The sequence below is a fragment of the Uranotaenia lowii genome, chromosome 3 (genome assembly GCF_029784155.1).
Source record: "Uranotaenia lowii strain MFRU-FL chromosome 3, ASM2978415v1, whole genome shotgun sequence".
NCBI classification, from domain to species: Eukaryota; Metazoa; Arthropoda; class Insecta; order Diptera; family Culicidae; genus Uranotaenia; species Uranotaenia lowii.
In genome coordinates this window covers 131,217,273-131,241,817 of record NC_073693.1, presented here as the reverse complement: position 1 = coordinate 131,241,817, position 24,545 = coordinate 131,217,273, and positions in this window count along the sequence as shown.

The window sequence follows — 24,545 nt, the reverse complement described above, 5'->3', positions numbered from 1 at the left end:
AATCAACATTTCTCCATCATCGACTGGCGAAGCTCCTACACAAGGTCAAAATTTCTCCTGAGAGTGCCTGGCAAATCTCTTCACACTTCGATCGGCTGCTGACGACAGGTACAACTAATTGAACGACTTGCTGGCAGGAGCAACAACAATAATAAATGCGTTTCTTTTTCGTCTTCGGTCGTCTTCGGCTTGCTGGCAGGAGCAACAATAATAATAAATGCGTTTCTTTTTCGTCACCGGTCGTTCGAATGCGATTGCTTGACTAGGTCATTATTTTAGCTTCAAATGACTGGGGAATGACTGGCAAACGAAGTGACTGGTCGTTAAGCAACAGTCAATTGAGTTTGACGGACCAAGAGGCTTCACAGTCACAGCTTCACGCCTCATTACGATGACTTTTGCCAAGCCTGATCACAATTATAAAAAATATAACGAAATTAGGCTCCCTACCGATAGTTTTTTCTGACTAGGGGGGAAACCCGATCAGAAGAAAAAAACAAAATTTTATCAAGATGAGATATTTTGATATTCAATTTTTTTTCTATCAAAATGAGAGATAATTTATCACTCGTAGGATGTTAATATATCTCAAATTATACCAAAAAGTTCATACAAGCATAACTAAATTATATCACCCATTGATAGCATTATATCAAGATTATATCTTAATCAGGTAGGGTTTGGACTACCAAAAATGCTACAAGCTTGTACGCAATGTTTGTTTTTATTCACTTGTATGCAATTTTAGACTACCTCCTGACTTGTACTCAAATTTCCATGCATTGTTTCCATCTTCCAATAAATGTTTCCGAAGCATCAGAAGAGATATAACTATTTTTCTGAAAGAAACCAAAACGAAGATTTCGCTATCAAAGTTATATCTGAAAAAGTGAATATCTCGTTGATATGGGTTTGTGTAACAATTTTGAAATGCTCTTCTGATTGGATAAGGCTAAATGGCCACTAGACTGCTGCAAAAAAATGACTTTTTTCTCCCATATGTTTTTTTGATGCCTTTTCGGTCACCAAGCATCAGTGTAAAATTTGAGATGATTTGGTTGATTCCTGAGTTAGCGCTACGCGTTTCAATTTTGTATGGAAGTAGACATTTTTGTACATTAAATCATCCAGAAAATTCAAATTAGCTTGAAATGAAGTCGGTCTGTAATTTTTGGTTTTGACTATCCTTAAGCTTCATTTTTTGCTTACTGACAAGCAGCTTCATGACAAGAATTTCATGAAAAAAGTTGTAACCATTTCAAAATAAAAAAAAATGTAAATCCAGTGAAACGTACTCATAAATGGCAGACTATGCTTGCTAGAGCTGCCAATAATTGCATGAAATGTTTTTGCGAAGGCTTTATAAATCAATAAATTTTCTGTAAATGCAAAGCAGTTATTTGAGTTTTTTTATTATCATCCTACTGTTACACAGCTTCCAAACAAGCAGTCGAAAACGTTGTAATTAAAAAAATGAATTTTGAGAACAAAACATTTTATATAACCTTGAATACCTTTTCTGGGGTACAATTCAAGTTTGGGATTTGATCACATGAAATATACTAAAAGAATCAAGGAACATTTTTCATCCAAAGTTATAATTTTTGGAACTTTCAGAACATCCTTGGCGATTTTTGAATGAAAAATTTTGTTTTCCCATATACATTTAAATACAAAATTAAAACTCGTTGCGCTAATTCAGGACTGGATGGGTCGCTTCCAAAATTTTTATTGCTTTTTCTGGCAGCAAAAACAACCAAAAAAGGTTATGGGAGGTGTAAAAATTTAAGAATTTGAAATATTTTTACAAAGCTTGCCGCGGTTTAATGGCCATCTTAAGGGGGGGGAGGGTTGAACACTTTCAAAAAATCGTTTTTTTTTATTTTTTTATTTTCTTATTGTAAAACATTTCAAGAATGTTGTGTCAAATTTTCAAGTCAATTGAAGCAAAACTGAAGAAATTATAAGCCTTTATCTACTCCTATCTAATACTGCAAGAAAGCAAGAACAGAAACTTCAAACACGTCTTTCTCGAAAGCACATTTTTAAAGTCCGTGGACATCGTCATTTGAATACTACTTATCTGATTCTTTTCGAATTTGGAACATATTTTCTACATATAAAATACCAGACCCCAACGTTTTTCTTTTTTTACTTTGGGGAGATTTTACAGATAAAAAATTGCGGATTTTTTTGTGAAAAATCGTAGTTTTCACTTCAAACAGCCACAAAAATTTCATAAAATTTTTTTAAGTTAAATAAAAACGTTGGGGTCCAGAAAAACATCTATTAAAAATATTTTGCTCGGATTTTTTGATTTCAGATGATTCTGTGCTGAGATACAGTGTTCACCGCAAATCCTGTTTTCAAAAAGGCATCCTCGAAAGTGCTCCGTCACCGGCTCATTTTTCAATATTTTTCTACGAAAAAATTACTAAATGTTCTTTTAACAATGCTTTGTATAATGCCAAAAATTTGAATACATTTGTTTGAACTGTAGCTCGAGAAAAAAATCGTGAAAATGGTGTTTTTTTACCCGTTAGACCCTACCCCCCCCCCCCCCCCCCCCCTTAAGAAGGACGCTTATTTAACCATTGAAAACAACTATAATTTGTGAATTACTACTTTGTTTCGTGTTCAGACACAAAAAAAAGTTTATTTCCTAACGGGTTCAAACTTGAAAAAGTAAATAGAAACGTTTCAAAATGCATTTTAATTTTTTTTGCCCAAAGCTGAAAATCAGTCATTGTAGGGGCATAATGAGAACCCTCACTGAGGCAGTATAAGCACCAAAAATCGGGGCACGATGAGCATTTTCTGTCGTAGAATCTAGCAGCAAATTCAACTCGATGAAATCAACTGAATAATAGAGCTACGGAGAAATAACCAGTGGACTCGAGTTCGATTCCTGGTCGAGATGATTTTTTTTTTGCATTTACCATTTATGATCGATGCATTTTACACTAAACGGTGCAAAAAAGATCCATCAAACAAAGCAATAACAGTAAACTGTATGTCTGTTTGGAGAATACAAACAATTCACACACTTATACAATAAATTTCTGGTGCTATGTTTGTCGGGTGATGCTACCATCTGTACAATGCAACAATCAAAATAATCAATCATGAATGGTAAATGAAAAAAAAAAATCACCTCAACCAAAAATCGAAATCGAGTCGTCTGATTACCTCTTCGCACCTAACCAATAGGCTGAATCGTCAGATGTAAACGAGTCATGCTGAGGCGCTATAATTCAGTTGGCTTCATCGAGTTGAATTCGCTGCTAGATGCTACGGTATAAAAACGCTCATCGTGCCCCGATCAATTGTGCTCTATACACTCCAAGTCAACAAGTTAAAGAAAAAACGCGTTTTAAAATTAATTATAATGAAAAATCAAAAATTTCATGATGATGAAAATTTAGGAACAATGTGTTCCTAATGTGTTCTAATGTGTTGCAGGTCGTATCTTATAGATTAAGATGTTTTAACGATCATAGGAGATTATTTTCCGATTCTCGAAAATAATAATATTTTCGTCACTTGAGAGCCTTGTTTGATCTTTTTAATATTTATGTAAAGATGATAAGGAGATTCCTTTTTTGCTGAAAAATTAATACTTTAGGCACAACAAAACTGTTCTTCATGAAAACATATTCGAGAAAATTCGTACTTTCGTGGAAAAGAGGAGTGCTTACTTATACCCCGGGTGCTCGTTATGCTCATATCTCCCTTAAGTCAGTTTGATTTTCCTCTAACCTTAAAACTTTTGATGCATAAAAAGTCTGATTATCTGTGGACGTGAGTTTTTTAAGAAGCCATTGAAGTTGAAAAGTGTTGCATGTTTCCTCAGTTGATGGTACGTCAATATCGTGTGAAGAACAGTTCTATTTTCAATCGATCGCATTGTTTATATGCTTATGCTTATGCTTATGCTTATGATACATACACAGCCAGATCTTGTCAGCATCCCGGTGAGTAGTAAAAGTACATTTACTACTCATCTTTACTCGGCCGGGCCCACTGTGCAGTATTGGACGCAGAGACAACTGGAACACAAGGAGGAAGAAACGTGAACAACAGTACCATACACTCAGAAAAATCCTATTAGGCACTTCATAAGATTCTCTTATGAAGTGGCGCCATAAGAAAAACAATGAAATTCATAAGATTGTCTTATGATCGAAATGAACTCAAAGGATGAACACCGGTTTCAATGAAGGATTGTTGTTTTTCATAAGACATAAGGAAATGAAAATTTGGCATACAATAAAAATAATTCAAGATTGTTTATCAAATAATTTTATTTTTGATAAATTTTGTTTGAAATAACAACATGGCGACAACCAGCAGTCCTTCAACATCCAGTTCTATTGCCTCTTCGGCCCTTTGATTTTGCGCTTCTTGCCGGTAGACAATCTGAAATGTAAATAAAAAATAAAATGTTGCTATGAGGCTCAAAAGTATTTTCAACCTTCATTAAAAATTAAATTTCAACGAAAACTTACCATTAAGAATATCAGAATCACATTGACCTTGATGAAGCTTTTCAATTGATTAAAGCTTCTGACGACGATGAAATAAATGACTGGTGGAATGAATGTGGTCATTTCTTTTTCACAATGCCATTTCTTCTATTTTCCATAAGCACATCGTATGAAAATTGTATGAATTTCATAAGACTCTTATGAAAAAATATTTTACACTCTAAAAAGCGGTTCATAAGATGCATCTTATGAAAATTATAATAAGAATTCGCCTGAGTGTATTGGGTTCGCCGTTGGGAGCACATATGCTAATTGTTTTGTGCTCCTAGACGGTTGTCCTTAAGAATTTCGTCCTTCTGTGGATGGAAATGAGGTTTTTTTTTGCACAAAAATCCAAAACTTAATGGGCCAAGTGATTGACTTAAAAATTAGAAAATTGCTGTATTGCGTCAAGATACATTTCTGAGCTCTGTTAGTCATTTATGGAAAAATAATAATAAAGGATTTCTGTGCACCATCATCTCTGGTTTTTGACCTTGGATATAGCGCCTTTGCTCGCTCTTGAAAAAGAAACATAAAAAACAGAAAAAAATAGTGCTCTCATGAAATTTTTTGAAAATTACTCTTTCAAAAGATTTCGTGGTATAACCGTTGAATTTTTAGCTCCAATAAGTAACACAAATTTATTGATCATAGTAGCCCAAAATTCAGACATGTCGTCTTAGCAACAAATAGTCAAAAGAAGGAAAGCTGAAAAATGGAAATTCCTCACCGAGTTCCTTTTCAGCTCTTGAATTAACGTTCGGACATGTCTTGAAGAGCAACTTCGCTAATCATCAGCACCGACAACGAAAAGTGAACAGCCGATCATTGTTGTTCGAAATTCTTCGTTCACGACGTTATTTGCGTATGAAACCCTCATATGTGTTCACTAGCACACTTTATGTAGTTAGTAAGCTACGACATATAGTTTTCAAAAGAATTTCGATGATTTTCACCCCATTTCATGTTACCTCACTTTTTCAACTATGCCTCATTTGGTGCTGTTTCCTGAGACACTATTATTCCACCTGTTCCTTCAAATTCGCAGCAATCAAAAACAAAAACCACGGTTGTCTCATACCAGCGTAACATTTTTTTTATATCATAACAAACACCAAATAAACTCTAGGCTTTAAAATATAATTTTCCATTTTTAAACTGTGACCCAAAGATGGGTCTTGACTCAAACATTCAGTCAGCGAAACTTTTTTTTTGTAAAGAAATGAATCCAACTTAGATGAAATTTCAGGGACTAGAAAGGGAAAATTGATGTTGAAAAACATGCGAAAAAAAAATTCGCCTTGTCTCCCGGTGAGACTTGAACCCACATCTTGCGCCTCTCCGGGGCCCATGTATTAACATTCTACTACAGGAGACCAACCTGGCGTATGAATATTATACTGGTTGAGTGTCGATGTCTATCGGAATGAAGGGAATAGTTCTCCCATGTGATCATAATCATTTTTCTTGGTCTATTTCTATTCCCATCTTTTCATCTTACGGTAGTTGGACTCAAATTTGGATATTTTAGGCACGGCAAGATTTGCATTGCCTTCTCATATACTGCACGGGTTGTCAGTTATGATGAGAAATGATGCGTTTGCCGTATTTGGATATCCAACCAAATTCGGTGTTTGGCACCGCCTTATTTTCTATTTTTAAACTGTGACCCAAAGATGGGTCTTGACTCAAACATTCAGTCAGCGAAACTTTTTTTTTGTAAAGAAATGAATCCAACTTAGATGAAATTTCAGGGACTAGAAAGGGAAAATTGATGTTGAAAAACATGCGAAAAAAATTCGCCTTGTCTCCCGGTGAGACTTGAACCCACATCTTGCGCCTCTCCGGGGCCCATGTATTAACATTCTACTACAGGAGACCAACCTGGCGTATGAATATTATACTGGTTGAGTGTCGATGTCTATCGGAATGAAGGGAATAGTTCTCCCATGTGATCATAATCATTTTTCTTGGTCTATTTCTATTCCCATCTTTTCATCTTACGGTAGTTGGACTCAAATTTGGATATTTTAGGCACGGCAAGATTTGCATTGCCTTCTCATATACTGCACGGGTTGTCAGTTATGATGAGAAATGATGCGTTTGCCGTATTTGGATATCCAACCAAATTCGGTGTTTGGCACCGCCTTATTTTCTATTTTTAAACTGTGACCCAAAGATGGGTCTTGACTCATTTCTCATCATAACTGACAACCCGTGCAGTATATGAGAAGGCAATGCAAATCTTGCCGTGCCTAAAATATCCAAATTTGAGTCCAACTACCGTAAGATGAAAAGATGGGAATAGAAATAGACCAAGAAAAATGATTATGATCACATGGGAGAACTATTCCCTTCATTCCGATAGACATCGACACTCAACCAGTATAATATTCATACGCCAGGTTGGTCTCCTGTAGTAGAATGTTAATACATGGGCCCCGGAGAGGCGCAAGATGTGGGTTCAAGTCTCACCGGGAGACAAGGCGAATTTTTTTCGCATGTTTTTCAACATCAATTTTCCCTTTCTAGTCCCTGAAATTTCATCTAAGTTGGATTCATTTCTTTACAAAAAAAAAAAAAAAAGTTTCGCTGACTGAATGTTTGAGTCAAGACCCATCTTTGGGTCACAGTTTAAAAATAGAAAATAAGGCGGTGCCAAACACCGAATTTGGTTGGATATCCAAATACGGCAAACGCATCATTTCTCATCATAACTGACAACCCGTGCAGTATATGAGAAGGCAATGCAAATCTTGCCGTGCCTAAAATATCCAAATTTGAGTCCAACTACCGTAAGATGAAAAGATGGGAATAGAAATAGACCAAGAAAAATGATTATGATCACATGGGAGAACTATTCCCTTCATTCCGATAGACATCGACACTCAACCAGTATAATATTCATACGCCAGGTTGGTCTCCTGTAGTAGAATGTTAATACATGGGCCCCGGAGAGGCGCAAGATGTGGGTTCAAGTCTCACCGGGAGACAAGGCGAATTTTTTTTCGCATGTTTTTCAACATCAATTTTCCCTTTCTAGTCCCTGAAATTTCATCTAAGTTGGATTCATTTCTTTACAAAAAAAATATAATTTTCCTTTTAAACTTTTAAACAATTTGTTTAAAGCTTTGTACAGCTGGCAATGAGTTTCAAATGTCCTCCAATCACCATGCCCTTCACAAGGAATTTTAAATTGCCCTCGATCCCTAAGTGCTGCTTCTTATAAAAACTATTGAAATCTGATATTTCGCCCTTTCCGGCGATAATTTGTCAGACACTAGATTCACTGAACTCCTCTTTAGGTCTATAAATTTAGATGTTTCGGAAGTTTTTTTCCAACTTCCACATGAAAATTAATCGTTTTGAACATTTTCCACGAACGCGACGGAAAAAAACGCGTGCGCTCCGACCAGTCAAAGCCTACTTCTCCCAATCGATCGCATTGTTTATAAGCAAATAGTAAAACATTATTTGTGTTTACCACCAGTTTCCGAACAGTTCTTATCATACAAGGTGACAAAAAAGTCCGGTCACACAGGAAAATCTCAATATTTCAAAGAATAAGAGTAGCTTTCTTCAGGAGCTAATAAGAAACTTCACAGACGATATCTTTATTGTCATTGTCGATTTTGGTTGATATTTTTCGGTGAAAATTAAGTCAAATCCAAACAACTTCTTTACGTTTCGGCTTACTGTTTTGTTTCGGCCATCTTCAGAAAAACTGTATTTCAAAAATATAATATAATACAAAAAATGTTTTGTTAGAATAATCACACAATTTTCCGTTACTTTTAACTACACTAGAAGCACTTACAATTGTTTCGCCGTGTGCTTTCCTAACGGCTGTCTAACTTACTTTGAGTCAGATTTTGAAACGCTTCTAGTAGCTTGCGTTTTGCGTTCTTGGTGACGTCGTGCAGTTGGTTGTTGTCGTCGTGTTTGGGGTCGTCGTTTTCGAATTCTTTCTTGAGAACTGTGGCGTCGCTCTTAGTTTTTTGATTATTGAGCTGTATATTTTAGAGATCTCGATAGCGTCTTGTTTTATGTTTACTGTATTTCATTTTTTCAGTTTTATATGTAATGTTTCAGCAGTCTTTTTTTTTCCTTCTTGGTTCACTCTCTCTAAAATATAAGCCTTTTCAAAATCAAATTTGTGGTTTTGCTCAAGAGCATGTTGTGTCAATCCTGTGGCCCTGGAGTTTTGTTTAAGAGTTGTTTTATGGTTTTTTATATGTTTTTCCAGTGTTTGCGATGTTTGACCACAGTATTCCTTTCCACATTCACAGACAGGGAATCGAGTAAACTACATTTGTTTGTTTGAGTTTTGGGATCTTGTCCTTCGTTTTGGTGAACATACAATTTTTTTATTTTATTTATTGGTTTTGAAGATGCAATGATATCATGTTTTCTCAATAGTTTACTGACTTTTTTGCTTAGCCCTGGGATATATGTTAGTGAGACATATTTGCCGTTATTTTCAGTGGGTTTGTTACTTAGCGAATTGTAAATGACATCTACCCTCTTTTTTAGAACGTAGTTGATGAATTCATCCGGGTAATTATTTTGGTGCAATATTCTTTTAACTTTTTTGATGCTCATTTGCCGTTTGTCTATGTCACTAAGTTTAAGCGCTCGATCAATTAGCGCAATTGCGGTGTTCTTTTTATGTACGTATGGACTTTCTGAGTAAAAATCTAAGTATCTCCCATTTTCTTGTTTTGTGTACCAATTTTTCTCAACTTTTCCTTGATTTCTGAAGAGTTTGAGATCTAAGAATCGCAAAGTATTATCTATTTCATTTTCAAGAGTGAATTTTATGCTGCTGCATTGGTTGTTGAATTCAGCCAGCACGTGATCTATGTCACTCTCCTTGCCAATGATCAAGCAGTCATCAACATAACGTTTGTACATCACGAGATTGACGTCTTTATCTCGTAGATTTTGGATGGCTCTTTCCTCGAGTTGTTCCATCAGGAGAGACGCTACTACAGGAGATAGAGGAGAGCCCATCGGTGTACCAAACGTTTGTTCAAATATTTTACCATTTTTAGACGATATCTTGGAATTACACCACCTTTATCTGATCGAACCAGCTTCAGACGTCTGGGAAAGTCGTTGCAAGCGGCGCGCACCTGCTCCATCGGCATCTCGTCCCAGATTTTCGTGATGAAATCGGTCAAGTTTTCCTCACACCACGCCTGAACAACCTTTGCAGTGTGGGATGCTGCGCCATCTGTCTGGAAGCAAGATTGACGTCTTATTTTGGAACCGAGAAACGTTCAGTTCGTCCGCAGGAGCTTGCTGGAGGCTCACACTCCAAATTCGATCATTTTGGCGATTGACTGTTTGCTCCAAAACGAACAGCATCTCGTCCGAAAAAATTATCTCGTCATCTGCGCGCCAAACCGAGCAGCGATAACAGCTGCCCTTAACTCTGCCATGGCTCACAACTCAATGTAAACAAACTGCACAGAAACGAAACTCTGCCACTTTGAGCAGCAGAGTTAGCCCTTTCATTTGGCTTATAGAAGTCACCAGAGAAATGCAACGTGTAGGTTACAGGCGACCCCAAAAAAGTGTGACCGGACTTTTTTGTCACCCTGTACACGAGCGCAAGTCATGCTGCAAGCATAATCACCCAGTACTGATTTGGCAGAATTTGGCTTCAGCTTACTACTTTAAAGATACGATGGCTTGGTACAAATTCAACAAAGTTCAGGTCGTACCGAAGGAGAGATGAATCCTCCAAATTGCCCTCAAGCGAGACTGGGGGCGAGATTTTTGAGCCATTAGCAAGTCGTATTTGAGAAAACATGTGAAGCCTGCAGATTCTATCGAAAACTTCGCAAAAGACTGGAAAAAGTGGTCAAAATCATCCTAAATCAATGTGTACTGAGGCTAATACACAGTCTTCGATCAGAAAATCGATTACTGACCTACAATTGACTGGAATCTAATTTTGTATTGAATAACTGTAGAAGATGAGTATACAGAACATAAAAGTGAAAAAAAAAGATTTGCTCCTAAATTGTGTTAAAACTGTTCATTGTATACATAATGGGATATGCTCAATGCTCTTTTTGCCCGGTGTTAAAAAGAAATAAACAAGCCAGGGTTTTGGACTGAATTTTCGTCACGAGATTTCAAGTTATTCTGGACCATTCTGCATAATCTTCAAATTTTATGTTCACTTTTAAAGTGATATCTTTTTATAGCGCTGAGATGACCTGACGAAAGTCTGGGGTACTGGCTTCGACTCCCTGTATCGGCAAGAATTGTGGTTCATCCTTATTTTCCACAATCCGTTCTCCTGTACGCCGCCAAAGATGGTTTTTAACACTCATCGCTCGAATACTCCGAGTGTACGCAAATCCCCCTCGAGTAATATCCATGTCTCGTGCCCGTAGAGAACAACCGGTCTAATGAGCGTCATATATAGGTTACACTTCGTTCGAGGGCTAAGTCTTCTCGACCGCAGTTGCTTGTGGAGTCCATAGTAGGCACGACTTCCGCTGATAATTCGCCTCCGGATCTCACGGCTGGTGTCATTGTCTGTGGTTACCAGTGAGCCGAGATAGACAAAGTCTTCGACTATCTCCAGCTCGTCGCCGTCCATCGTGACCTTGTTATTACTGGACAAGCGGGTTCGGTCCGTCTCGGATCCGCAGGCCAGCATGTACTTCGTCTTGGACGAATTAATCATCAACCCGCCATAAGAAACGATAGAAAAGATTATTTGCCACAATATAAATAAAAAAAAATCATAGGTAAGCATATTTTTCAAATAATGACATGAGCCATCTTAATCAGCAGGTGCATTTTGAACAATTTTCTCAATTCCTGCATGTAAAATTCTAGGCTAATGCTCCCAATCGCTATGTGCGATCGTCGTGAGTTTATGGATTATGAATGAGAAACTTTTAACATATATGACTGCAGTACTTTTCCCAGTTTCTCATAAGGAATGTTATCCAACGTATATCGCGGTTGAAAACTCCGGCTCGGTCGAGAGACTATCGTTTGTGGCGGCAGTGGCTGAAGTTTTTTTTCCTTCCCTCACAGTAGTGCGCTTGCTTATATACGATCCACGTACGAGGAACGTTGCTTGTTGGGTAGCAGAAATTTCCTTTTGCCTGCCACCCAACTCAGTCGATGTTGGTGTTAGTGTACGAGATACGTTTGTATTCAGATATGTACATAACAACAGCCCTACAGTTTTTGCTCCCTCGCTGCCTGGTGTGGCAGCCCAGGGAATTAGAGACCGTTTTTCGTTTCGATCAGCATTCTCTAACTTAACAGCAACAGCCGTTTGGTACCAGTCAGTCAGCCAGTCGATATGTATTTACTCAAAGTTGGTATATAAGAGAGTAGAAGCATAAGTAAGCTGCCTCCCCCTCATTGCTCCGTAGCTTGGAGTTGTTTTTTTGTCCAATGTTGTAGAAATTTTCCACCACGTACACTTAAAGTCGTGGACCTCCAGAGGTTATCGGTTGCAGATTGGCAACGCTCTTAGGCAGAGGCCACCCAACAAACTTGAAACCTTCTGAAGGTGCCAAAAGAAAATGTTGCTGAACACCTCGAATCAGTCGAGTAGCACGAGGCAGCAAAAAAAAAGACAATAATAAACATCAGCCAACAGCAGTGTGGTTTGTTCAACTGGCTTATCGCATATTTGACGAGACGTGTCTCTAAGCCACGTTTCTGGCCTAACGATGCAGAAAAACTGTAGCTTTTGCATTTTTTATGCTAACAACTTGTTGTGGAACGAGTCGTCGTCGTCGTCGCCGTACCGTACATAGGCTACATAAGGGCATCACCGTCGGCGGGGCTATGCATAGAAGGAAAAAAGGAGCAGAGGAGCTGCACATCTCCCTCGGTAAGTGCCCTGGCCCAGAAACTCTCTCCGATATCGGAGGAGAGTGTGCAATTTGGTGTATGAGTTATGTACTCAAACTCTGCTGGAGTTCGAATCTTTTCCCTCGTTTGACGTGGCGTCCTCCCCGAGTATTCGAATAAGTAGGTACTTGCACTCGGCACAGGATTGTGCTGTGGTGTGGTGACTGCCCGTTTTGTTTGCACATAGCACTTGGGCCTCTGCTGCAATGCTGCTTACGTTGTTTGCTCTAGTAGAAACTGACATTACAGCTCCTCCGGTATTTGCCCTCATTTTGACATCCATGGGGCTTTTTTCGCTGAAGTGGTAGTTTTTACGCCACGGCTCGAAGATAATCCTGGCTGAAGAGGAATGTTGTTGTGGCTTTGTTTGACGGATCGCTAGGAAACAGACCTTGCCGAGCTATTGTTTTATTAGTTGAAAAGTTTCAAAAACGTGAATATTTTGAAGTAGAAGAAAGAAATTTGGGTTTATCAATAAATAACGTAACGCTCTAAGGAGGGAGGACATACCACACAATGTAACTGTCAATGATAGGGACGTGTGGGAGTCAGGTGAGCCTGCGATTCCTCCCGGAACGATAAAATTCTTTACTGCTAGGTTTAAAATGGATAATAAAACTGGGTCAAGGATTTCCGGACCTAGACTCAGGATTTCAATTCTTATGGGAAACTGGCTAACAGTATTCCAGCAATTCTAGAATGCACTTATGCCTGTGTTTAAAAGGATACAGATACACAAGTATCTATATATTCTCTGACAGCCAGGCCGCTCTTCGAGCACGAAGTACGTTCACATGTTGCTGCAAACTAGTGTATTTTTGCACTAAGAAACCTGGCCAAAAGGAACACTTTATATTTTTCCTGGGTACCATGCCACAGCGGTATCCAAGGGAACGAAGAAGCAGACCAGCTAGCTAGGGAAGAATCTCATGGACTTTTGATTGGACCTGAACCTCTTGTGGAGTATCGAGGAGTGCCTTGACTATGGAGCTCAAGAACTAGGAAAGCACCACCGACGCTCAAAAACATGTTAAACTTAAGTAAGCACACTTACACAGTTAGGTATTTGCACAGATCTCTTGACAGCATCTCAAGAGGATAAACATAATTCAAAACGATGACTGTAGGTTCTTTAGGTTCGAAAAAGAAACTGCAGAGCACCGATTACGCAACTGCTGCGACCTCCTCAATTGAAGGGAGTGTATACTTGGGGCAAAGTTAATAAACGCTCAAGACATATGGTTGCACATAAGTCCTAAGAAGATTATATCATATATCTTTGAAATCATACCCGATTGGGGCAAGATTCTCAATCAGCAATCAACTGTTACTTTAATCAATAGTGCAGGTGCTGATAGCATACAGTAACGCGGGATAATTACCACATTAGATCAACTGCTAGTCGCAGTGGGCTCTCCCCTGCAAGGAAAAAAAAGGGGGAAGAGGAAGAAAAACAAAATTTTTGAGTAAGCATCACAGATTTTTTCCCGCAAATTGAAGCATGGTTCACCCAAAATCTGTACGCCCTGTTTATTACACCATAGCGCCCCTAGTTGTCGGATCTGGAATGTTTGACAGTTCTTTGATCGGAAATGTTTTCTCTATCAGTGCTGAAAATTTCATTACGGTTCGTTTTGTTCCAAAAAAGTTACACAATTTAGGATACCCCCGTCAAAAACCCGTTCAAAAATCGCGAAATTTGTAAAAATGGTCAAATCGTCCGTGTGCAGCGTTCTCAAATGGTTCCGTGAGATGCATACTATCATGTTCATACCAAGCGTTATAGTGGATCTAAGGATCGGAAACTGCAGTTGAAGGTTTTTTTTTTTTTTTTTTTTTTTTTTTTTAAATATGTCTTTATTTGTATCAAATCATCATTACACTTATATTACATTATTGCATTAAACTAGGTGTTCAGCTCAATAATGAACTGTTCATAGCCCTATAGTTAACTAGATTATAAAAATTTATTTATAAGATTTAAATTTGCTGAGCGCAATCAGGTTTTTAATGTAGGAGAACATCCTGTAATAGCAAAAATATTTTATACTTAAAACTAAACACTATCCTAAAATTAAACTAAACATAAAGAGAACGAATCTCTGCGATGGAAGACTGCATCGATTTGCCTCTGAAGTTGGAGATAATTTTGTTGGCCATCTCTCCGATCGATTCAATGCCCGCAATCCGATGAAGATCTTCGGTGCTGTGCCAAGGTGGAAGCCGCAAAATCATTTTCAGAACTTTGTTCTGAATCCTCTGGATGGCTTTCTTCCTCGTCGCGCAGCAGCTAGACCAAATCGGAACTGCATACATGATCGCTGGTCGGAAAACTTGTTTGTAGATGAGCATCTTATTTCGCAGACACAACCGAGATTTCCTGTTGATGAGAGAATAAAGAGATTTAGTGTATTTATTACATTTAGATTGAATATCTTCAATGTGATTCTTAAAAGAAAGATTCCGATCAAGTGTGAGTCCCAAGTACTTCACGTGATCAGACCATTCTAAAGAAACCCCATTAAAAGTTATGGAATGATTTTCATTAGGTTTTAAAAAATTTGCTCTTGGCTTATGGGGAAATAAAATAAGTTGAGTTTTGGAAGCGTTAGGAGAAATTTTCCACATTTTCAAGTAATTCAAAAAGGAATTTAAATTTTGTTGCAATCTACTGCGTACCACCCGTAAATTTCGACCTTTGGCTGAAAGCAAAGTATCGTCAGCAAATAATCTTCTACCTTTTCCTTCTGGGACATCAGGAAGATCAGAAGTAAAAATATTGTATAAAATAGGCCCAAGTATACTACCCTGAGGGACACCAGCTCTAATGGGTATCCTTTCAGAGCATGAATTTTGATAGCTTACTTGCAAAGTTCGGCTAGTCAAATAATTTTGAATAATTTTGGTGAGATATACAGGAAAATCAAATCGAGCTAATTTAGCTACTAAACCTTTGTGCCAAACACTGTCAAAAGCTTTTTCAATATCAAGAAGAGCAACACCAGTTGAATAACCCTCAGATTTGCTAGCGTTAATCATGTTAGTTACACTCAAAAGTTGATGTGTAGTAGAATGTCCATGACGAAAACCAAATTGTTCATCAGGGAAAATAGAATTCTGATTAATGTGAATCATCATTCTATTCAAAATAACTCTCTCAAATAGTTTACTTAAAGAAGGAAGCAAACTAATTGGTCGATAACTTGAAGGCTCTGAAGCACTTTTTCCAGGTTTCAAAATTGGAGTTACTTTGGCATTTTTCCATTTATTGGGAAAATAAGCCAAGTGAAAACATTTATTGAAGATTTTAACTAAAAAATTTAAAGTGCTTTCAGGCAACTTTTTAATAAGAATATAGAAAATCCCATCTTCCCCCGGGGCTTTCATATTTTTAAATTTTTTGAAAATCAATTTAAGTTCATCAATATTTGTCTCACAAGAACTTTCAAACACAATTTGCTTAGAAAGAATATCATCAAATTCTAGGGAAATTTGAGCATCAATTGGACTTACAACGTTTAAATTAAAATCATGAGCAGACTCAAATTGTTGGGCTAATTTTTGAGCTTTTTCTGAATTAGTTAAAAGAAGTTTATCCCCATCTTTCAAAGTAGGAATTGGCTTCTGGGGCTTTTTTAGAATTTTAGTTAATTTCCAAAATGGCTTTGAGTAGGGTTTTATGTCCTCTACTGCTTTAGCAAAATTTTCATTACGAATGAAATTTAAACGACGTTTGATCTCTTTTTGAAGGTCGCAATAAATTAATTTCAAATAAGGATCCCTAGTACGTTGATATTGGCGTCGACGAATGTTTTTCAGTCGTATCAAAAACTGAAGATCATCATCAATTAAAGGTTGATTAAATTTATGTTTAACTTTAGGTATTGAAGCGGCTCTAGCATTGACTATTGAAGTTGTCAAATTTTCTACAGTTGCAGTTGAAGGTGTTGAGAACGATCAAGGTAAACCCAGGGCAGTCGGACTGTGATATCGTCTGCGCAAAGGAATACGATCTTATCGGGCCAATAAGCACCCAAACCGTACATTGAAGAATGTAGAAGCCAAAGGACGGGCCCGGAAGTTATACAACAAGGTTCTAACGAAGTACGACGGATGCATCCTCATGGATGACGAAACGTACGTGAAGATGGATTTTGGGCGGCTTCCTGGCCAAAAATTTTATAGACCCACTGGTCGGGGTGGTGTCCCCGCTAAGTTCAAATTCGTTTTTGACAATAAGTTTGCAAAAAAGTGTTTGATCTGCCAGGTATTTTCAGCTGCGGACGAAAAACCCTGGTTTTTGTGAAAAAAAAGACCAAGGATTCCGAAATGTACAAGGAGGAGTGCCTGAAAATGTTTTTTTCCGTACAAACGATCTTACAAAGAACCAGTAAAGTTTTCGGCAGGTTTGGCAAGCTGCCACTACAGCAAAGAGGTACTACAGTGGTATCGAGACAATGGGGTGGATTTTGCGAAAAAGACATCAACAAACCTAACTGCCCTCAATTCCACTCTATCGATGAAATTTTGGCAAATTGTCAAGCAGAGGATGAAGAAGAAAGGAAGGACGACTCGGGATGCAACAGAAATGAAGAGATTGTGGAACAAAATGGCCGCTAAGGTCGGCGAATAGGGTGTCCAAACTATGATAAGTGGTACTCAACGAAAAGTTCGAAATTTCATCAAAACAACATTGGATTATTTTTTATTATTATTTTTACTTTAAAGTGCAATAAAAACCCTACATTTTGAGTACAAAACATAAACAACATAAAATCCAATCAAATCTAAGCCGAATTCGGTGAAATTTCAGAAAATAAATTATAAGAAAGTGACTAAAACCACCGAAAATTTTGATTTTTTTTATCGAAACATGTCAGCAGCTTTCAAATCTCTTTTCGAACTCCAAAAAAAAAACAATTTGGATAAAACAGGCTTAGAAAAATTCAACCTAATTAAGACCTTTGTTTGCTTTAGTTCATTTTACTTTGAAAATCCGATATGTCCGAATAAATTAGGGGAATGTGGGATGCATTTTCCACAATAAAAATACATTACTTTATTATTTTTAAATAAAGAAAGATTTCAACGAATCAAGCATTATGTTCTGATAAGGAAAGATTTTCTCCTCCCTTATTCAAAAAAAATTAACGACTTTTTGAAGGATTTTTCCATAGATTTGTCAAAATTAAAAAAACACAGCAATGATCAGTTTTTGAAAGAGTTTTTGCGAAATTTCGAAAAGCGTAGATAATTTAGAAAAACATTTAAAATCTTCTTAAATTATAATTTTTCTCGGGCATAAGGAATAAAGAGTGTATTCGAAAAAAATACAACAATTTGTTCTATAAACTTTTGAATGCATAGATGGAAATCTTTAAAATTTTAAGTGAAGCTATCTAGTAATGTAATGTGTATATGAATAACATTTGGTGACAAACTTTCAAGTGTTTTTTTTTAATATTACCCAAAACTTAAGGTCATTGACCAAATTTTTTGGGCAGGATCGAGAAAAATCCAGGAAAGCCCCAGTGGAAGACCCGCAAAACAGCTGGAAATCCACTTACTGCAAATCACTCAGTGTTTCATAACGATTGACACGATAAATGGATAAATATACATAGAAAACTAAGTGTTGTCCCGAATCCTACTCCGCCGCCTAACGCCACAAGCAAACAGATTCGTGGGAAGTCATCAGGCCGGCTTCATGGAGGGACGGTCTACGACGGACCAGATATTCACATTACGGCAAATCCTCCAAAAATGCCGTGAACACCAAGTCCCTACGCACCATCTATTCATCGACTTCAAAGCCGCATACGACACGATCGACCGTAACGAGCTATGGAAAATCATGAACGAGAACGGCTTTTCCGGGAAGCTGATCAGACTAATCAAGGCGACGATGGATGGAACGCAGTGCTGTGTGCGGATTTCGGGTGAATTGTCGAGTTCATTCGAATCGCGCAGGGGGCTTCGACAAGGTGATGGTCTATCCTGCATGATGTTCAACGTGGCGCTAGAAGGTGTTATTCGACGAGCGGTGGGCAAAATGCGGGGCACGATTTTCAACAGATCCAGTCAACTTATCTGCTTTGCCGATGACATTGATATAGTCGGCAGATCATCTGCGGCGGTGGAGGAGATCTACCGCAAACTGAAACGCGAAGCAGGAAGGATTGGGTTGATGATTAATACGTCCAAGACGAAGTACATGCTGGCCTGCGGATCCGAGACCGACCGAACCCGCTTGTCCAGTAATAACAAGGTCACGATCGACGGCGACGAGCTGGAGATAGTCGAAGACTTTGTCTATCTCGGCTCACTGGTGACCGCAGACAATGACACCAGCCGTGAGATCCGGAGGCGAATTATCAGCGGAAGTCGTGCCTACTATGGACTCCACAAGCAACTGCGGTCGAGAAGACTTAGCCCTCGTACGAAGTGTAACCTGTATACGACGCTTATTAGACCGGTTGTTCTCTACGGGCACGAGACATGGATATTGCTCGAGGAGGACCTGCGTACACTCGGAGTATTCGAGCGACGAGTGTTAAGAACCATCTTTGGCGGCGTACAGGAGAACGGAATGTGGAGGCGAAGGTTGAACCACGAGCTCGCGCGACTCTACGGCGAACCCAGTATCCAGAAGGTGGTGAAGGCTGGCCGGATACGCTGGGCGGGACATGTTGCGAGAATGCCGGATGACTGTCCTGCAAAACAGGTGTTCGCCACGAATCCGGTAGGAACAAGACGAGCAGGGGCGCAACGAGCGAGGTGGTTTGACCAAGTGGAGCGTGATCTGGCGAACGTGGGGTGCCCGAGAAATTGGAGAACGGTTGCCATGGACCGAGTGAATTTTAGGAATTATGTTCGTCAAGTTATGTCGTGAGACGGAATACTATGTAAATAAATAATAGAAAACTACCTCAAAATGCGACTGTTTTTTCTGCAAAGCACTTCAATTAGTCCCAAATAGTGAAAATTTGGTTTAAGATGGATCTGCAGTTGTGCCATTACGCAAAAACTGTGATGAAGTGATAAATATGTTGTTTTTGTGCAGAAAAAGGACAATTGGCTAAATTCGTTATAACTTCGAACATATAAAAAAATTTGAGTAATTTTGAAGATCAAACTTCAGGAAACAGAAAACGTTATCTGTTCGCGCAAAAAACAGCCATCGATGTTTTGAGTGCACTCTCGCCACACCAAATTTTCGACTAAACCAAATTTCACGCTGCTCACCTATAATTGCAACAGGTTTGGTCAGATTGCGGAGAACAAAAAAAGAAGCAATTGCTCTGTAACATCAAACGCGCACAGTTCTATTATTGTACTTGTTTTTTTCTATCCAGTTGAAGTTGTGCACTAATTATTAGTTAGTAAAACGGAAGTAAAAGTGATATTATTCGAATTTTTAAACTTCATCCCAACACCTTTAATCGGTCGAAACATTATCGAAAATGGCCTTGATTTGAAAAATAGGAAGATCCTAATATGGTGCACGTGTTGCCAAAAATTCAAGTTCAAAAACTTCTTCTTTAGACGCTATCTCCAAAACCACTTGAGAAAACAACACAAAAATTGGCACATGTAAACGTAGCATCATTTGGTAGTTTTGCTGAAAATTTCATCAATTTTCATCCATACATCCAAAAGTTATTCACAAAACAAAGTGTTGAATTTTTTTGGAATCCACAACTTTAAATTTATGAAACCAGGCAATCTGGAATGTTTGAGTTTGAATTATGCAAAGTTGATGTTAGTTTTTCGAACTTAATTGAAATTTTCTCTGATTGATAATTTTATACACTCAACACCCATTTTAATTTTGAATGAAAAGTAACCGTAGTTGACAAAATTTTAGGATCAATCGGCAAAACTAAGTTCCACTATTGAATTTTCATTCAAATTTCAATCTTAGATTTGAAATTTTAATGGAAACTTTTCGAACTGATTGAGCTCAAATTTCATAGGGGAGAGTGGGGTATTATGGGCCACTTTTATCATTGCTTCATAACTTCTTTATTTTGAAAGATAAAAAGAAACAAATAAAGTTGATGTTAGTTTTTCGAACTTAATTGAAATTTTCTCTGATTGATAATTTTATACACTCAACACCCATTTTAATTTTGAATGAAAAGTAACCGTAGTTGACAAAATTTTAGGATCAATCGGCAAAACTAAGTTCCACTATTGAATTTTCATTCAAATTTCAATCTTAGATTTGAAATTTTAATGGAAACTTTTCGAACTGATTGAGCTCAAATTTCATAGGGGAGAGTGGGGTATTATGGGCCACTTTTATCATTGCTTCATAACTTCTTTATTTTGAAAGATAAAAAGAAACAAATAAATGGAAAGGTTTTCTTCATTTTTAAGGTTTCATTAGGCATTTTTTTAATTTTTTTTTTAAATACCTTAATTTCCCGAGTTCTGACTGTTTTAAAAAAGTAATTTATTTTGGATTTTGAAAAAACTGTGAGGAAACGTGGGCCACCTAATCCAAATTGACTAGATACCGTGCAAAGTTTATTATTTGATCCAAAACTTAAATTTCATTATTCATTTTGTTATTTTAATGCAATTTCAGATGAGGAAATAAAAAAGAGAGTTAGTTGTGTAGGATCGAATTGTTTTTAAAACCTGGCTAGCGAACGTTTCGGCAAAATTTCTTATATAGGATTTTTGTTCGTCTCTATCGCATTAGAAAAGATGGACAAAACATTTTTCATTACTCTATATTTGGCATAAGAAAACTTTACAGCTGGTATTGCCTATCTGTTATTGCCTCGGGTTGTCCCAAACAGACGTTGTAGGCAAACACAATGAGATGCGCAATTGTGCGCGAATAATATAAAATTTATCCATCCACCAGTCCCCCTTAACTAAAGCTCATCTGTGATATCGCCACCCTGGATCACCAATCTTCCTGCGGCACTGCGAGCCGTTAATCCTATTCCCTTCGGCACTGCGAGCCGGCACACAAACACTTCTTCCTTTAGCTCGTTCCGCCGAGCAACGATTTCGCAGGTAGTCGCGCAGCCGGGAATATGTTTCCTAGGCACGCGAAATGGGAGCTACACTCCTTCGACTCAAATCGCAATAACTCTGCAGCAACACAACAGCAGCAACAGCCAACAATGGCAATTCGGCACTTGTGGCCGGAAACGCAGCTGAATCGCGCCGCCGGGAATGGTCCTGGGCGCGGGTTGGTTGAGCTCAACTTCTTCGGCTCGTCCCTTAGGAAACTAACAGCAACACAACAACGAAATCGCCCACAGCCGCAATTCGGCTCTCGTGGCCGGAAACAGTGATAAACCGCGCCGCCGGGAATGATCCTTGGCGCGCGTTTGTTCGCCACCCTTCTTCCGCTCGATGGATGTGATAGATGTCCGCACAGCGCTTGTTGCCGAAACAAAAATACAACGATTAGTCGCGCCGGCGGGATTTCTCCTAGGTGCGCGAAATGCTAGGCTATATTGGCTCTCTGGTAGCCCACACTACAGAACGGCACTGTCGGCTGGATCTTTAGGGATCCTCCAGCTGGACCAAACTTGGTAAGTCCTTCTTTTAAGCTGGACGAAATGACTGAGACTTATCACGCACTTTTTATTTGACAGCTCTACACGAGCTCTTAGCGCCAGGGTGTGTCCACTCTCAATCAGTGGTCTGCTTTTGTGTGGGTTTTTGAAACCCAAAATTGAGTGCATGTAATACTGGTTATAACGTATTTTAAGTTCTGAACGTGTATAAAAACACCAAAATATAGGTGGCCCAAGATACCCCACAAAATTTGGCCCACGATTCCCAAGTAATGATTTGTAAACTGGTTGCGTTTGTGTGACTTATTGATGTTTCATTAAAAAATCCTTTTCAACTTGAAAGAACATGACAAAACTAAGATTATAAGTGTATGAGCATATTTTTGTTATGTACTTTTGGTCTCCCACAGATGTAATTTTGAGGGTGTTTGTTTAAATATGTAAGTACATTTTTCTAGGCTAGTTAAATAAAAGAAGCATATGATGCGTACATAAGTCAATAACATATAGAAAAACATGCTTACACAAAGCGACGACGATGACAGTTGGATTGAGATGTTTTATCTCAACACGCAGCTGAGATATTTAGAGTGGCCCACGTTACCCCACTCTCTCCTACTATTGATTCTCATATACTTTTTTTAATTATCTTCTTCTTCTGGAAATAACCATATGATATGGTCCATATCATTCTCTTAATGACCATTCTCAAATTTTTATAATTAAAAAAACGCTTTCATAGTTTAATTGCTAATTTCCTTGAGGGATTCTCTAAACATGAATATATTTCTACAGATATTTTCAATCTCATGATATTCCAAATTTTTGATTCTGTGTCTTGAAAATTTTATTTCCATTCTGAATTATTATTTTCGAAGGTAGCTTTTGTCACATTTACAAGAAATGTTGACAAAAACTTCAAAATTTTTATTTCGAAACATAATTTAAAAAAAGTTTTCATTCGCATTACATTTTGAAATTAACGTATCATGAATACGACTTTTTGCTGTTTTAAAGATATGAAATAAGATAAACACTTGAGTTTGAAATATAAATGTTGCAATGCCTGCTTTTCTCTGATTGTAGAGTTGATTCTCAATTTTGTATTTTAATTTCATTTGTAATGTGATAGAATTAAATCCAATTTTCGGTTTTGAATTTCACTGTTGAACTGTCTGTATCTTCATGGAATTAGAACTTTATTCTGTTGTAGTTTTTTTTAGGTTCTTTGTCTGAAGTCTTAATGTTACTTCCCAATAGGCACGAGAGAAATATTTATTCTGCTTTCGATGAAGCTCATAACAAGAGATGAAAAATTAAATGATAAAAAGTTTTGATATTTATCTGTAAATTTTTCTAATTCAGAGATTTTTTTATGATGATAGACTTAGTAAATTACTTCTTCTTCTTCTTCTTTATGGCCAGTTCATGGGCGAACTATGTTGCCAATAGTAAATTACTTGTGGATTGAATTTTGCATTCAACAGCTCTTATTAGTATTTTTATTTTCGATTAGCTGATTCATTTTTCTCAATGTTTGCATGAGATGGATTATCAATTATTGTATGAAGATATCAAACATTAGACTGAGTCGATTGGGGGTCATTTACGAATTTCTCATACCCTGGGGTTTAAAAAGCTTCGTTTTGGTTAAAAACTCATCCATGAATTTTGGCAGAATTTTTAGGTTACTTTTACATGAGTAAGTTTGAACTTTCAGGTTTGTATTGGAAAATTGGCAAAAAAATATTATTATTAGCTGTTTGGCACAGGTATGCCTTTTGGATTGATAAACAATAAATTCAATTGACATGACTGGTTGGTGCCTAGCAAAATAATGTATGACTACTTTTCATGCAATGCTTTGCGAAGCACAAGCAGTGGTGTCAATTGAATTTATTGTTGGAGAATTTACAAATTGGCACAAAAACTATAAGCAGGCTCGGTTCCACAGAAGAAACTAAAATGTTGTTGAGTTTTCAATACAAAATATTAAATTTTCCCATATAAACCGAAAAGTTCAAATTTACTCATGTAAACGTTACTTAAATTCTGCCAAAATTCATGGATGAGTTTTGAACCAAAACGAAGCTTTTCAGACCCCAGGGTTTGAAAAATTCAAAAATGACTCCAAATCGACTAAGCCTATTGTGGTGTACCATTGCAGTTGCATGATGCCCAATTTGACGGTATTGATTTGATTGGTAAGGCTTGATATCAAACTCCTCGTTCATGTTAAATTGGTAGCAAAAAGAAACCTTTTTCGCAAAATCGATAGGTACAAGCTCATAAAAATCCTAAAACTAAAATTTCAATTTGATCACAATTTCTGAAAAGAAAAAATGCTTCGAATAAAAAATATTGTTTTGAAGCAGATAATAAACAGCCATCGGCTACTAATCTTCGCGACTTGTTTACGCTTCCCGATCATCATCCTGCGCAATTTTGTTCAGATGACTCAAGTGAAGTAAATATTACAAACAAATCATTGTTCTGTCAGAACGCACGATTTGGCCTACAAAGGGAGAAGAAGGACGACGAATGATTTACGGTTGTTTACGATTAAAAACAG